Here is a 17166-nt window from a genome sequence, read left to right as displayed (position 1 = left end):
CCCACGGTGCCTCTGCCAGCAAAAATGGAGGGCTGCAGGAGGCCATTGCGGCCAAAAAATGGGACCTGGGTGGGCCACACAATACCCACACACCCCCGGGGCTACGTTTTCATTGGCGGAGGGCTAGCAAAACAAAGTAAAAACAAAATGAAAGGAAAAATGTTTCCCCTTTTGCATTTGAGCATCCAAGAAGGGATAGGAAAGGAGAAAGGGAAAGAGGAAAGATAAAGGAAAAGAAGGGAAGATTGGAAGAGAGCAAGGAAGGGAAAAAAAGGAAAGAGGGGAAGGAAGAAGAAAGGAGAAGGAAGAGGGAGGGAGGGCCTGAGGGAAGTCCTGCCTTAACACTTGGTCACTGCAGGTGCCCCGAACACTTGTGACGTCAAGCTGCCCCCCACACACACACACACCAGCCCCCGCGAGTTCAAACGCAACTCTGATGCGGTCCTCAATGAAATCAAGTTTGACACCCCTGCTCCAGAGGCTGCGTGAGAGCAGAGTCCTCTCGCACAACTTCCAGAGGATCCTGAGTGTGTTACCAAAAATGTTAGCTTCTCCCACCAGAGAGCCCTATTCATCCTTTTAGTAAAAGCAATAGTTTTCTTGAAGTCCAAAATTTACATTTGACATTGCTCCCTTGTAATGTCTCTTAGTATTATACAAATTCCAACATTACATGGTCACATTTCCTTAATTTTTCCACTACAGGCAGTCCTTTACTTATGACCACAATTGAGCTCCAAATTTGTTGCTAAGTGAATTTTGCCCCACTTTACAACCTCTCTTGCCACAGTTATTAAGCGAATCACTGCAGTTGTTAAGTTAGCAACACGGTTAAGTAAATCTGGCTTCCTCATTGACTTTGCTGGTCAGAATGTCGCAAAAGGGGATCATGTGACACTGCAACTGTCATAAGTATGAGTCACTTACCGAACTTTGATCATGTGACCATGGGGATATTGTGAAAAATGATCGCAAATCACTTTTTTTCTGTCCTGTTGTAACTTTAAATGGACACTAAACGAATGGTTGCAAGTCAAGGACTACTTGTACTTTAAGTCAGGGACAGCTGATCCTCTTCCAGACACTTAGGTCATATTCACTTTCAGAAAATGTCAGTATAGTGATTTTTATTTGAAACGAATGGATTCTGCAAAGCACATGACTCCAGAAAACCTAACCACATGCATTTTCGTAATCTACCACATAGGCTTATCTCCTACATGTAACTAATCAGCTCAACAGAACTTTATTTAAAGTCTTCTTTCATCCTGACTTGGTTTATTGCGATTTGGGAAAGCAGGCAAATGTTGCTGGGATTATCAGATTTACGTGTGCCTCACTATTCCTTTTAGGACCGTAAAAAGAAACTAAGAAGTGTCTGCATTGGGTTTAACTATTATGTATGGGTGACATAAGATTGATTGCAATTAATTTAAAACAAGCCATTTCAAACATGGCTTCCTCGTTTTACTGAATTTAATTTAAGCACAGTTCCAAAATCTTAGCGAGTAACGCAATGGTTAATAAAAAAGGAGAAAGTCTGGAACAATTCTTCCTGGCCATTCAGAATGCTTAGTCTGGTGTGCAAATAACGCCATTGACTTTGCCTGCACATGTAAAACTAAAATTCAATGTCATGCAAATGATCCCCAAGCAGAGACAAGCCACCAAAATCTTTTGTCCCACTTTTTAAACTAAGGTATATTACAGGTTTAATTACAGCTTATTGTCATCATTGATTTTTATGACTTGGGAAACGCATTTCTGTAAACCAGTTAGCCAACTACAATTTATATCTTGCATATAAATCTCAACAGTGACAAATGAATAAGACTAAAAGAACTAGAGGTGACTTGATCCAAAGACTGTATGAGTTTTATGCATTCAACGTTAAATGCGTTTCACTAAAGCAATATGTCTGGCAACTGACAAGAAATCATTATATTTAATACTTCAGACAAGGCTTCTTAACCAAAATTAAGCCTTGAATTCTATGTTAAAAATTTAAATGCAAAAACATCTCTCATGTGGCAAAATGGCAAAAAAAAATGTTTTTAATTGATCTGCAGATATTGTTTCATTGGTTAGTTGTCGCTTTTTAACTCCTTCTGCATCCGAAAGCAACCGAGATTAAAGCAGTACTAGGGCGTGTCAAATTTTTCAGCTTTCAATTTCCAAACATTTGGGGTGCTCAAAGGTTGTGAGATGCTTGGGGATTGCAAAGATATTTTGGTTACTTTAATATAATTTGGATGTGCTTGGTAAGTAGCTACATAAATATCGTAACCTTTTAACGTTGTATTTGTTTGCGCCCAATTGCTAATTGTCATGCAGTTCACATCAAATACATTTTTCTAACTGCCAATTTGTTCTAAAAACATAAAAGCTTGCTGGATCACTTAAACGACCATCTAATCCATGTTTTAGTTATCGTGCATTTCCTAATTAGATGTGTCTCCAACGATTTAGTGAATGTCTTCACATCAGCGTAATATTTCCCCATATTAAGAGCACCTGACGTTTATAAACATTTGATTCTAATTCAGACCAATTTTCTTATCAATACACCTAATCCCTAATTTCTAAAGCACCATCCATCATCAAAGTGGATTACATTGAATTCAAAAGTTAGATGATTTCAGAAGCTAATTATAATAATATGCTCTTTCCTTACTCGTAAATTGCAGAGTAATAGAAGTAATTACTCTTACTTATACACTTTTGCTACTAATTGCAAAAGGTTTTGCTTTCCTGTTGGAGAACATTTGCAAAGCAAAAAGCAAATATTATTTCTGGACAAGATCATACAGGCAAGAGCAAGTAGAAACAAAATATAAATATTTTTATTTTAAATTTGAAAGACTGTGCACTTTAAATTAATAGAGTAATTATAATACGTTCATTTTGAAGTAAGCATCAATGGACTCAGATGTTACATAAATTTAAAAAGGCTGCATGTATTGTATCCTAAACTGTGTTGCCAGATACAATATCTACATTCAGCAAAATATTTCAGTAAACCACCCTTCTCAACAATGCACTTTTAACTGTTATCCAACAAGTGAAAATCAAAGTCAGACCTTCATTTCTCGGAACTTGCATGCCAAGCCAAGAATAAAACAGGATTCTGATTCACATTTAAGATGTGCATAATGCAACTATTTATCTACTATATTGAAATAAGTTGGTTTTTTATGTTTACATTTGACCAATACTAAATTTTGCAGAAACTATGGAATACAAAGGCGCTCCAAAATAGAAGATAATTTTTGGAAAGTAGTTTCCATACAGGGATGATGGAAAGATGGATGCATTGAAAGGAAATAAAGTTTACATTTTTCCAAACTGGTTTCAGGGTAACACAAAACCAAGTGGTAACCAATATTTAAAAAGCACAAGAGGTTTTTATATACTTGTACCCAATCATGGCACAAGCACACCTTACAACATCATTTTTTCTGCCTGGGCGCTATAAGCGTGCTTTCAATTTATCGCCAGTCATTATTATAGGCTTAAGGTGTCTTTACCTGTGCTCATCTTTTCCCTACTAAGTCACAGCATCAATGCCATCTGCAAGGTGTCTAAAATCTGTTATATGTTTCCATCCATTAAGGTAGAGGCAAATTTCATAGAAGGGTATTTAGGATGTGCTCATGCATATGGCGACTCAGAATAACAACTTAAGGAAACCTAAGTGTTAGTCTTCCTAGTATCTACGGTGGGCTATGACAATTATTCAGGTAGTCCTCCACTTACGAGCACAATTGAGCCCAAAATACAGTTGTTAAGTGAGTCCCATTTTATGATCTTTCTTGCCAGAGTTATTAAATGAATCACTGCAATTGTTGTTGGTAACACGGGGTTAATTGAACCTTCCCCATTGTTCCTCACTTTGCTTGTCAGAAGATCGCAAAAGGGGATCACATGAGCCCGGGACATTGCAACTGTCATAAATATGACTCAGTTGCCAAGTATCAGAATTGTTGATCACATGATTGTGAGGATGCTGCATTGGTTGTGTGAAAAAAGGTCATAAGTCACACTTTTCAGTGCCATTGTAACTTGTCTGCGTCTGCTGTAGAATGACAGGGCCAACCACCACACACACATTGCTCCCTAAACAAAGCATGAAAGAATCTGAAAGTCAGCAGAAAAGAGAAAAACTAAGCAAAAAAGTATCTCCTATCAGCTCATAAGCTTATTATGTAGTAATAAGAGCAGCAAATTCGGTACAGTATCTTGCCAATTCACAGTCCAGAGAGAGATGGTAGAGATTAGTCATAAATCAATCAGGGAAAGTGTCACAATAAAAGTAGCCCTTGACTTACAACAGTCTGTTTAGTGACCGTTCAGCTACGACGAAACTGAAAAAGAGTGTTGGTACTTACCTGATACGCCTCTTCTCATAGTGGGGGAGGAGTATCCAGGATGGGTTGACCTTGTCCTCTCATTGATTGGACTGAGTCAGATAAGCTCTTTGGGCCACGCCCTGGTCACCAGGTACCACCCGGTTATCGGCGAAGAACCTTATCCAACTCGGTGTGTCATCCACTCCAGATTTTATCTTAGTTTCAACCTTTATTTATTTCTTCAACAGAACAGCTCAACCATCAAACATAACACTCATGTTACATAACCATATCAGGGAGGGGCTGGATACTCCTCCCCCACTATGAGAAGCGTAACAGGTAAGTACCAACGCCCTTTCTCCATAGTGAGAGGAGGAGTATCCAGGATGGGACGTACCAAAGCTTACATGCCCCCAGGGAGGGTTCCCCGTTAAGAGCTCGCACAAACCTTATGCCTAGTGAGGCATCACCTCCGCCCTGTGCACAGCCTGCACCACCCTACGCCCGAATGAAGCCTCTGCAGAGGCAAAGGAGTCCAGTTTGTAGTTCCACACGAATGGTGAGGGGGAAGACTACGTAGCTGCCCTACAGATCTCTGTCAATGAGGCCTGGGTGTCCCAAGCCATTGAGGTGGCTGCGCTTTGTGTGGAATGCGCTGTAATAGAGCTTGGTGTTTGCAGACCCTGTGCTTGGTAAGCGGTAACAATACAGGCTCGTAACCACCTGCCTATGGTGGTGGATGTCACCTTGTTCCTCAGGGATCCCGGCTGGAAAGAGGCAAACACGACTTCAGACTTCCTATTCGGCCAGGTTCTTCTGAGGTAAATCCTCAGAGCTCTCCTTACATCTAGGGTGTGCCACTTCCTCTCTAACGGGTAAGAGGGGTCCGGGCAGAAATTGGGCAATATCAATTCCTGCGAGCGATGGAAGCAGGAGCACACTTTAGGGATGAAGGAAGGGTCCAACCTTAGTACCACCCTGTCCTGGTGGAACACACAGAGACCCTCCCTGGCCGACAGAGCCTGTAGTTCAGATATCTGCCTGGCTGAGGTGATGGCCACCAGAAAGGCCACTTTAAGAGTCAAAAACTTAAGAGACACAGTTCGCAAGGGTTCGAAAGGAGGGCCTGTCAGAGCGTCCAACACCTTATGCAAGTCCCAAGAGGGGTACCTGTGTACCGTAGGTAGCTTAAGATTCGATGCCCCCTTGAGGAATCGCCTGACCATAGGGTGGTGAGTCTAGGTCTGAGACCTACCACACAGAAGTACCGATGAGATGGTCGAGATCTGTCTCCTAATCGTGTTGGGAACTAACCCTCTGTCCAGGCCGGCCTGAAGGAAGTCCAGAACCTGCGGAATCGTGGCCCCTGGAGCTGCACCATGTTGAAAAGGCACGCCATGTAGTGCCGTAAATGTGCTCCGTGGAAGGTCTGAGAGCCGCCTGAATAGTCTGCATCAACCTGGGGGACGAAGTGGCCTTCCCGCAAGATGCTCTGCTCAAGTGCCAAGCGGTCAATTGAAGCCACTGAGGGTCCGGGTGCTCCAGCGATCCCTGGCTGAGGGAGATCCTCTCCTGGGGGATCCTCCAGGGCCTGTCCACCGAGATTGGAGATCGGCAAACCAAGGTCTCTGGGGCCACCACCTCCGCCCCTCCCGCAGGATTTTCTGTATGACCTTGGGAATCAGAGGTAATGGTGGATAGGAATAGAGGAGCCCCCAGGGCCATGGGCATCGGAGAGCATCCACCCCCTCTGCCCCCCTATCTGGAATAAAACCTCAGGAGCTGGGCGTTGAGAGGGGTGGCGAATAGGTCAACCTCCGGGCGTCCGAAGTGCCTTGCCACTTCCTCGAATATCGCCGGCTGCAGCCTCCACTCTGAATTGCCCACCTCAGTCCGGCTGAGCCAGTCAGCTCTTATGTTGTCCACCCCCGCTATATGTTCCGCAGTCAATGACAGAAGGTTCTTTCGGCCCACTGCCCCAGTCGTTTGGCCTCCTTCATGAGGGCCTTCGATCTGGTCCCCCCTTGTCTGTTTATATGAGCCTTGGTGGCGATGTTGTCTGTGAGGACTAAGATGTGGCTGCCCCTGACAAGGTTACGAAATTGAAGGAGGGCCCGGCGGACCTCCCTGAGCTCCAACCAGTTTATGTTGTGAGTCAGTTCTGCCTGGTTCCATTGTCCTTGCGCCATCTGAGCCCGCAGATGGGCGCCCCATCCGAATAGGCTTGCATCCGTTGTTACCGTCACCCTGTCTGGCGTTCTGAAGATCTCGCCCTTGGAGATTGCCAGGGACGTCCACCAAGTCAGTGAGCGGGATACTTATGTGGGCAGAAGAACCTTGGTCTGGGAGCAGCTCATGCGCCTTCGCTGGAAAGGCAAAAGGAACCACTGAAGGTCTCTGGTGTGGAACCGAGCCCAAGGGACAATGCCAATGGCAGACACCATGGTGCCAAGCAGCTTGGACAGTGTGGCTAAGGATACCCTACGCCCCCTGGCTACCTGAGCGGCTAACTGCCTAAGAGAGAGCTGTCTTTCTGATGACAGAGAAACCGTGCCTGCCTCTGTGGACCAGACTAGTGGAGGGCTGAAGGTAGCTTTTGACCAGGTTTACCGAAAACCCGTGGTCTCTCAGGACTGCCATAGTAGTGTCTAGATCCCGTAGTGCACCCTTGAAGGAGGACGACTGCAACAGCAGGTCATCTAAATAACATTGAATTCAAATAGGAACCTGCCTCAGGTGAGCTGCCAATGCCGCCATTACCTTCGTGAAAACTCGAGGGGCGGACGACAACCCAAAAGGCAGGACTCGATACTGGAAGTGGTGCCCTAGGTAGCAGAACCTGAGATGTTTACGGTGTTCCGGGGGTATGGGTATATGCAGGTATGCCTCTGTGAGGTCTATGGAGGTGAGAAAATCTCCCTGCCTAATCCCTTCCAGGATGGAATGCAGTGAATGCATCTTAAACCTCCGATAGCGGATGAAACGGTTCAGGCGTTTCAAGTCAAGAATCGCTCTCCAGCCACCCGAGGCCTTAGGAATTACAAAGAGAATAGAGTAATACTCCTGGTCTTGCTGCTCTAGAGGCACTGGCTGGATGGCCCTGATGTCCAACAGGTGTTGGATGGCCTCCTGCATCAGCAACTTCTGGGTCGGGTTGCTTGAGACAGGGCAGCTCCGAAAGGAACTCAGGGGATTTGAGAGGAACTCGAGTGAGAGACCATACCGAATGGTGTTCTGGACCCACTTGTTGGAGGAGGTTAAGTTCCAGCAGTCAGCGAAGTATGCCAAGCACCCCCCAATGGGAGGTCTAGGTCTAGTTCTTGCGGAAGGAGCACCTGCCGCTGCCTCCTCGAAAGGGCCTCTTCTGCTGCCTGTCCCTCTGCTGTCTATCTGGGTATCTCTGCCTGAATGAAAAACCTCCCTGTACTGCCTGTACCCAAACTCCGACCCCCTGAAGGAATCCTGACGCGGAAGGAGGACCCGAAATCCTATCCCCGGGAGTTGGGTATGGCGCCGCCCTGAAATTGGACTTCTTGTGAACATTGGGGAGCACCTTCCGGTTGCCCTTGTTCTCTACCAGGAATGGGTCGAGGACTGCTCCAAAGAGGGATTCTCCCGTGAAGGTGGCCAATGCCAGGCGCCATTTGTGGTGTACTTCTGCTTGCCACTGCTTCAGCCAAAGCAGCCTGCGAGATGCCACAGATGAGGCGATCGCCCTGGAGGCAAACCTGGCTGCAGCTAAGGTAGCATCTGAGGAGAATTGGGTGATGGCCACCAGCTTGTTGATGTCTTGGTGGGCCCTGCCATCCGAAATGGGGATTTGCTGCTGCAGGTCTTGCAGCCACAGCAGAGAAGACCAGTTGAAGGAGGAGGTGGTGGTGGCTGCTCTTACTACTCAGGCCGCTGCTTGATGTGTCCTCTGTAATGTGAGGTCAGCTTTTTTGTCTTCCGCCTTCAGGACATCCTCTGGTTCCCTGGCATGTTAGTTGGCGTATGCAGGGCCGTGACAGGTGTGTCGATGGTGGGTTGCGAAAGCACCTAGGCCATGTCCCTGTCCAAGTTGAAGAAGATCTTGTCCATGGAAGTGGGCATGGGGCCTGCCGTGGGGGAGGCCCATTGCCACTTGATCATGTCTAGGAAAGACTTGGATGTGGGCACCGTGTCTGCCTCGATGGCCTGCTCCTCGAAAATGTTTTCCGCTGAAAACTCCTGGGCTTGTACTGGGGCTTCGGTTGGCCTGTTGCCAAACTTGGCAGATGTCTTGGCCTTGAACAGAAGGGATTTGTACAAAGAGGGCTGGAACAATCTGGAGAAGGTAGGTTTGGGAGGAGGCATGCCTTCGTCCTCAGAGAGTCTATCCTCTCTGATTTCGCCCTCTTCGGAATCCGAATCACTGTCCCCCCTGGGAGGAGGCAGGTGATTCTGGAAAATCTTCCTCCTGAGTCTCTAGCCCTTCCAGGACCTTAGGCACGGGGGCTGCCTGGGTCTGTATCTGTGGCTGCTGAAAGGTTGCTGCCATGCACTGCTGGAAGGCCCACATCATCATATCCTGGAAGTTGGACATCCCTGATGTAGGTGGTATTCCCGCCCCTGTGCCAGCAGGTGTGGACGGGAAGGGCTGTAGTGAGGGTCCCGCTGCTGTGGGGCGTGGGGGTGATTGCCATCCTTGTGCAGCCCCCCAGATGCCCGAAGTATCAAAGGGAATCACCTGTGTGTGGGGGGGGCTGTGTGTCCCCATCTACAGTCCTGCCAGGAGAGAGAATCCCTGGAAATCCTTCCCGAGGTTCCCGAGAAATCCTTCCCGAGGTTCCCGAGAAATCCTTCCCGAGGTTCCCGAGAAATCCTTCCCGAGGTTCCTGGCCAGGGATAGCCCTCTTGCTGCTGGCCTTGTGGCAAATGCGCTGCAAGGCTTGGTGCCTCTGTATTTGGAGCCAGACTTTGGGGGCTTGGAGCTGCAGCCTGCCACTTTGGCCCCCTTGGAGGAGACGTGCTTTCTCTTTGCCTTTGCCTTGCCTCCTCCTCTTCCCTTAGCAGCCTCTGTAGCAGTCTCTGACCTGTTTAGCTGCTCCTCTGCTCCTCCGGTGGGGCTGCTGGCTGCTGGGCTGGAGTCTTGAGTCTTGCCGGTATCCTCTGGGCTGCTGGGCGCCGCCATCTTGGATCACATGGTTCCAAAATGGCCACCGGCTCCAAATTCAAAAAGTTCCTCTCCCCAGGAACACGTGGAAGCAGCTTGTGCCTTTGGGGCTGCCGGGCGGCTGCCGCTGCCGCTGCCTCTCTCTCTCGCTTCCTCCGCTCTCTTCCGAGCTTTGCGAGCTCCTGCGGGCCGCTATCTCTCTCCAGCACTTGTAGGCAGGCGCAGGCGCTCTGCTGCATTTAAAAATGACGCGGTTCACCACTCGGCCCCCTGGGGGGAGCGGCGGAATGCTCCGGCGCCAGCTGAGCCTCTCCAATGTGACTGCCTCCCCAGGGCTTCCAGGGGAGCGTCCCCTCGCCTGCAGTCTCGATTAGTGCCCTAGGTCTCTCTTTATGACCTGGGTTGCGCGTTGCCCTGAAGGGCTTGCTGCACGTGCTTTCTCTCTCTTCCCAGCCAGGGACTCGCCAAGAGCCAGTTACTCACTCAGGCAGGAAGGCAGCGAATGCAATCAAGTAAACAGTGAGTTCAATCCTTTCTTTAAAATTTTCCAGGAGCTTGGGATGATCACAGCCGCCCGTTGAAGGGCTGAGTCGATAACTGGGTGCTACCTGGTGACCAGGGCATGGCCCAAAGAGCTTATTTGACTCAGCCCAATCAATGAGAGGACAAAGTCAACCTGTCCTGGATACTCCTCCCTCACTATGGAGAAAAGTAACATAGTACTGTGTAGTACTGCATTCAGTTTTGGTCGCCACGATGTAGAAAAGATGTGGAGACTCTAGAAAGAGTGCAGGGAACAGCAACGAAGATGATTAGGGGACTGGAGACTAAAACATATGAAGAACGGTTGCAGGAACTGGGTATGTCTAGTTTAATAGAAAGGAGGACTAGGGGAGACATGATAGCAGTGTTCCAATATCTCAGGGGTTGCCACAAAGAAGAGGGAGTCAAACTATTTTCCAAGGCACCTGAGGGTAGAACAAGAAGCAATGGGTGGAAACTAATCAAGGAGAGAAGCAACCTAGAACTGAGGAGAAATTTCCTGACAATTAGAACAATTAATCAGTGGAACAGCTTGCCTCCAGAAGTTGTGAATGCCCCAACACTGGAAGTCTTTAAGAAGATGTTGGATAGCTATTTGTCTGGAACGGTATAGGGTTTCCTGCCTAGGCAGGGGGTTGGACTAGAAGACATCCAAGGTCCCTTCCAACTCTGCTATTGAATTGTATTTCTCCGAAAATAAGACAGGGTCTTAATAAGAGTGTGGTCATTTCATGGCTGATACTATGTTGCAATTTTTCAGAGGAGGGCTTATTTTCAGGGGAGGGTTTATTTTAGCACATGCGCTCAAACGCCCGATTAAACTTACTATCCAGGGAGGTCTTATCTTCGGGGACACAGGGTAGTTTTTCACACTTATGACCATTGCAGTATCCCCATGGTCACGTGATTTACATTCAGATGCTTGGCAACTGGTTCCTATTTATGACGGTTGCACTGTCCCAGAGCCATGTGATCATCTTTTGCGATCTTCTGACAAGCCAAGTCAATGGGGAAGCCAGATTCACTTAACAACCCATGTTACAAATTTAGCAACTGCAGTGATTCGCTTAACAAAATGTGGCAAGAAAAGTTGTAAAACGGGGAAAACGACAGGGAACATCCATCCGGGCTATTCACATTATGTTACAATTTCCATATCACAAGAAAAAAAATATCTTGAAACCATTGATCTTTTCACGGTATTATTTTTTTTTAAGTTGCAAATCCAAATACGATCATTTGTTTAGTGACTGTTCAAAGTTACAACACCACTGGAAAAAAATGACCTATGACCGGCCTTCACACTCCCAACTGTTGCAGTGGTTACATGATCAAAATCTAGATGCTCGGTAACTGGCAGGTAGTTAATACAGTTTTGTAACCTTCCCAGCTGGCTTCCAACATGCAAACTCAATGGGGAGGGAGGCAGATTTGCTTAATGACCGCAAGATTGATTTAACAACTGCCAAAATTCGCTCAATAACTGTAGTTAAAAAACATTGTAAAAGGGGGCACAACTTGCTTAACAGCTGTCCTGCTTAGCAACGGAAACTTTAGGCTCTATTCCCGTTATAAGTTGAATACTACTTGTACTCAGCTAGGAAAACGAAACACATTTCTCTAGGAAAAATTAAAATTAATTTCAAGTTAGCCCTAGCCGTGGTAGCTTTCCAAGAAGAAAATAACGCTGTCCTCCCCGGTTTTTACAAGTCTGTTTCACTACCTCTATACATGTTTTCACAGGAACTGGCTGCAATGTTTTCAAATCCTCAATTATTCAGAGCCATGAGTGGAGGGGGAAAAAATTCCAATGTGATCAAAGGAGTCTAGTGCCCGGCTACAATTGACCCCTGGGAGGAAAAGGCATGAGATCTCACCAGGGAGGCAGCTAATTTGCAGAATCCTTGCTGTTAGATGAGGCAGTCCAAGAGGAAAGAATAGCAAATACTGCCTTGTGAAAGTAATTAGGGGATATACAGGTAGTCTTTCACTTAGTGACCGAAGTTACAGTGGCACTGAAAAAAGTGAGTTAGGACCCTTTTTCACACTTAGGACCGTTTCAACATCCCCATGGCCACCTGATTTACATTCAGGTGATTTACATTTATGACCGTTGCAACATCACGTGATCCCCCTTTTGCGACCTTTTGGCAAGCAAAGTCAATGGGGAAGCTTAAGATTCACTTAACAACCTTGTTACTAACTTAATACGTGCAGGGATTCACTTAGCAACTGTGACCAAGGAAAGTTGCAAAATGGGGCAAAACTCATTTAACAAGTTTCTCACTTAGCAACAAAAACGTTGGGCTCAATTGTTGTACCCCTGTTTATTATCCAGGCAAAGGCTTCTCCTAGAAAAAGAAAAATAATACAATACAATACAATACAATAGTAGAGTTGGAAGGGACTTTGGAGGTCTTCTAGTCCAACCCCCTGCCTAGGCAGGAAACCCTATACCATTTCAGACAGATGGCTATCCAACATCCTCTTAAAGACTTCCAATGTTGGGGCATTCACAACTTCTGGAGGCAAGCTGTTCCACTGATTAATTGTTCTCACTGTCAGGAAATTTCTCCTCAGTTCTAAGTTGCTTCTCTCCTTGATTAGTTTCCACCCATTGCTTCTTGTTCTACCCTCAGGTGCCTTGGAGAATAGTTTGACTCCCTCTTCTTTGTGGCAACCTCTGAGATATTGGAACAATACTATCATGTCTCCCCTAGTCCTTCTTTCTCTTAAGCTAAACTAAATGTTGCGGTAGTCCTTGACCTACAATCCTGTTTAGTGACCATCCAAAGTTACAACGGCACTGAAAAAAGTGACGTAGGACCATTTTTCATACTTACCACCATTGCAGCAGCCCCACGGCCATGTGATCAAAATTCAGACGCTTGGCAGCTGGTTCCTATTTATGACGGTTGCAGTGTCCTGGATCATGTGATGCCCTTTTGTAACCTTCTGGCAAGCAAAATCAAGGGGGAAGCCAGATCCACTTAACCGCTGTGTTACTAACTTTACAGTGATTTAGTTGCTGTAGCAAGAAAGGTCACAAAAAGGGGCCGAACTCACTGAAGTGAGTTTTGATCATTTTTCACACTTATGTTTCAACATCCCCATGGCCACGGGTTTTGCATTCGGATGCCTTGCTTAGCAACAGAAATGTGGGGCTCAATTGTGACCGTAAGTCGAAGGCTACCTGTACATGTTTGAAAAGACTAGGCTATGGGGTGAACCCACCTTAAATTGTGACTCGTTCCTTCACCAAACATAAGAGTTCAGTTGCGTTGGGACAGTAGCTCATCAAACCTTGTGTTTTATGTCACACTGTGGCCTACCCAATACACTAACAATAAAGAAGAGTCCTTTTCAATTGGGGTTCCTCAACAGTTGTTAATCAACTCACACCATCTTTGGAAGAGAGAGACGAGGCTATAACTAATGATATGTCCCTGGATCCTTTCAAGGCTTCTAAGCTGATGGCCCTCAGCACGTCCAATGATAGCAAATTCTCCAGGCAAGTCAAACTCAATGTCAACCAAAATAATGACAGACAAGGGAACTTCATTTACAAGGAACGGCTGTCATTTTCCTCAAGCCATAATGAACCATCCCATTCTCAAGACATCTTTACGCCAGTATGATGTCACCTTCCTTGAACTGGGGAGGGTGTGTGACCTTCATCTAAACAAAAGAACACAGCTTGTGAATCCAAGCCCCAGCGCTGAACTGTCACAAGAGGAAGGGGACAATTATAATCTATTGTCACTTATTACCAAGGATGAATGGCTGCACAATCACGAAGAACTGTTCCAATTCAGGAACAGAGAATAAGATGAAGCAGCATTTAAACCAAACCCGAGTCATCTATTTTCAAAGATCACCAGTTGGGTTCCCTTCATCTAGGCTTTAAAAAAAATTTTTAAAATATGGGTAAAAATCAAAAACAGCTTCTATTCCTCTAATACAAAAGAAGAGCAGACAAGGCCCAAAGATACAGCTTGCAACCACAACTGAGCCCAAAATTCCTGCGGTTGAGACATTTGTTAAGTGAGCTTTGCCTCATTTGATCACCTTCCTTGCCGCAGTGGTGGGTTAAGTGAGTCACTGAGGTTGATAAGTTAGTAACCCGGCTGCTAAGTGAATCTGACTTCCCCATTGACTTCATCAGAAGGTCGCAAAAGGGGATCATGTGACCTTGGGACTCAACAGCAGTCAAAAATATGAACCAGTGGCCAATTGTCTGGATTTTGATCCCATGATTGTGGGAATGCAACAAAAGGTCATAACTATGAAAAACGGCCCTGAGTTCCATTTTTCAGGGCTGTTGGAACTTTGAATAGTCGCTAAATGAACTGTTGTTAAGTCGAGGTCTGCCTATACCGTCCTGCTCCCTCATTACGGTGCAAGGAACTGAAATCGTCAGGCTGGAAAGCTAAAACAGAATAAATAATCTTATGACCAAGCAGGCTGAACCACAGCCATCCTCACGTGAAGCTTACCAATCTGCAGCAATCGGCATTCGAAATAAATTGTTTCAACTCCTACCCTCAAAATGACGCTATAGAGCAGTGCACACCAAGACAACTAGACACAAGGACAGTTTTTTTCTCCGAATGCCATCACTCTGCTAAACAAATAATTCCCTCAACACTGCCAAACCATTCACTAAGGCTGCATTAGTCCTCTCATCGTCCCTATCACCTATCTCCTTTCACTTAGGACTGCAGGACTGTAACTTTGTTGCTTGCATCCTTACCATTTACATTGATATTGTTTCCTTATTTGTAAGGAAAGCTTATTTGTACCCTATGACTATCATTAAATGTTGTACCTTATAATTCTTGATGAATGTATCTTGTCTTTTTATGTATACTGAGAGCCTATGCACCAAAGACAAATTCCTTGTGTGTCCAATCACACTTGGCCAATAAAGAATTCTATTCTATTAGTAATCCCTTGCCAGCCAAGCTACTCTATCATCTCTTAAAAGCCCAACAAGGAAGCTAAGAGAGAAAGCCAAGGATTCCACAGGCCTCTTCAGCTCAGAAGCAAGTTGGCCCACCCTGAACTTCGGGTTGGAAGCCCCCCAAAGGAAAAGCAACGCGGTATAGGTAAGTCCTCAACATATAACCACAATCGAGCTCCAAAATGTATGTTTGCTAAGCCAGGCATCTGTTAAGTGAATTTTGCCCCATTTTCTTATGTCCCTTCTTGGCCCAGTTGTTAAGTGAATCCGGCTTCCCTGTCAAGTTTGCTTCTTAAGAAGATCACAAAAGGGGATCACAAAACCCCGCCGCCGTCATAAATACAAGTCTGTCGCTGAGCATCTGAATTCTGATCAGGTGACCCCAGGGATGCTGCAAGGTGGGGAGCGTGAAAAGCGATCATGAGTCATTTTTTGCCAGCATCTTCGTAACTTTAAACGGTTACTAAACGAACGGTTGTAAGTGGGGGAGCAACAGAACCAGTGTTCTAATGGGAGAAAGTGAAGAGGAACTAAAGAGCCTCTTGAGGCGGGTGAAGAAGGAGAGTGCAAAAGTTGGCTTGAAACTCAACATTAAGAAAACTAAGATCATGGCATCCGGCCCTCTCATTTCCTGCCAAATAGATGGGGAAGAAATGGAGCTAGTGACAGATTTTATTTTCCTGGGCTCCAAGATCACCACAGATGGGGACTACAGCCAAGAAATTAAAATACGCTTGCTCTTAGGGAGAAAGTTATGGCAAATCTAGACAGCATACTAAAAAGCAGAGACCTCACAAAAGTGCCTATAGTCAAGGCTATGGTTTTCCCAGTTGCAATGGACGGCTGTGAAAGTTGGGCCATAAGAAAGGCTGAGCGCCAAAGAATTGAGGCTTTGAACTCTGGTGCTAGAGAAGACTCCTGCAAGTCCCTTGGACTGCAAGGTGATCCAAAGCTGGGAACGATTGAGGGCAAAAGAAGAAGGCAACGACGGAGAATGAGGTGGCTGAATGGAGTTACTGAAGCAGTAGGAGTGAGCTTAAATGGACTCCAGAGGATGGTGGAGGGCAGGAAAGCCTGGAGAAACGTTGTCCATGGGGTCATGATGGGTCGGACACGACTTCGCAACTAACAACAACAACAGAACCAAGGGGTCTCAAGGGGGAAAACACACTCCTTTTCCCACCTTTAAAAGTGCTTTAAAAAAATGAACCGTCGTAAGTCGAGAACTAATTCACTTTCCCTAGAAACCTTTTTAGGGAAGGATCCCCGCTTGACTCTCCTGAAAACCTCTGCAGAGGCTGAGCCGCCCAGCCAAGCATGCTCTTTCTTTTCCCGGCAGGAAGATCCCCCAAATGAGCCTGAAAAAAAGGGGGGGAGGACCCCTGAGAAAGCAGATTCACGATCCTCCCCCATGTTTGGATCACCGCGGGGTCTTCCGTCCCCATGCCTCGACGTTTCCCAAACTACGGTTGCGGAAAGGCATTTCCCATTTCCCCATCACTGGAGGGGGGGGATTCTTCCCTTAAGCCCGGCCTGCTCCCCCTCCCCAAGAGATGGTTCGGCCGGCCTCCCCATCCTCCTCAGGCGGCGAGGCCTTCCCTCCTCCGTCCCCCTCTCCATCAACCAGGCCAGAGGGACCGTAGACCTCTCGGCCGGGCTGGAGCTGCGGAGCCCCGGAGGGTTGGCGAGGGGCGGCCGCTGCTTTCCAACCCCGCCGGCGGTGGGTTACCTGTCGACCGGCGCGTCCCCGTCCTGCGTTGCGGGCGTGCGCACGCGCACACGCCTCTCTGGACTCGAGCCCCCCGGCGAGACCCGTTGACACTCCCCGAGGCGGAAGTACGACCCGCCGCCAGCCCCCTCCTCTCTCAACGTTCCCCTCTCCCCGTCCGCGTTTGACAGACGAGTCGAGCCGTCCAATCATCAGCGACGAAGCGACGTGACGTTGGAAACACCCCCCCCCTTCTCCCCTCCGCTTCTTCCCCCGGGCGTGCCGTCTCGCTCTCCTCCCACAAGAGGGCCAATGGATGGCGAGAGAAAGGAAAAGGGCGGGGATTATGCTAATCAACAAGCCTGAGGTGCCGGAGTTCCTCCCGAGTTTTCGCGCATTGTCTTGCGGACTAGACCTTAAGGCAGTTCTGCTCGGCCAATGGCGTTCTTCCGAAGGGGCGAGGTCATGC

At 47.0% G+C, this 17166-nt stretch overlaps 1 protein-coding gene across 2 annotated transcripts in view; it reads right to left on the bottom strand.

Moving 5' to 3' along the window:
- OSBPL2 (oxysterol binding protein like 2) overlaps positions 1 to 16870 on the bottom strand; it is an 82456-nt gene extending 65586 nt beyond the window's left edge. The window contains exon 1 of one of the 2 annotated variants that reach the window (XM_081949113.1): positions 16719 to 16870. The gene's annotated coding sequence lies outside the window, so the exon portion shown is untranslated. Of the gene's footprint in view, positions 1 to 16172; positions 16196 to 16718 lie in introns of those variants that run through there. The other variant, XM_081949114.1, reaches the window with a different exon arrangement.
- Positions 16871 to 17166: the final 296 nt, after the last annotated feature.

This window comes from Natrix helvetica (genome assembly GCF_964273705.1).
Source record: "Natrix helvetica genome assembly, chromosome: 3".
NCBI lineage: Eukaryota > Metazoa > Chordata > Lepidosauria > Squamata > Natricidae > Natrix > Natrix helvetica.
The sequence above is the reverse complement of the archived record's forward strand: the minus strand, read 5'-3'. Positions and strand labels throughout refer to the sequence as shown.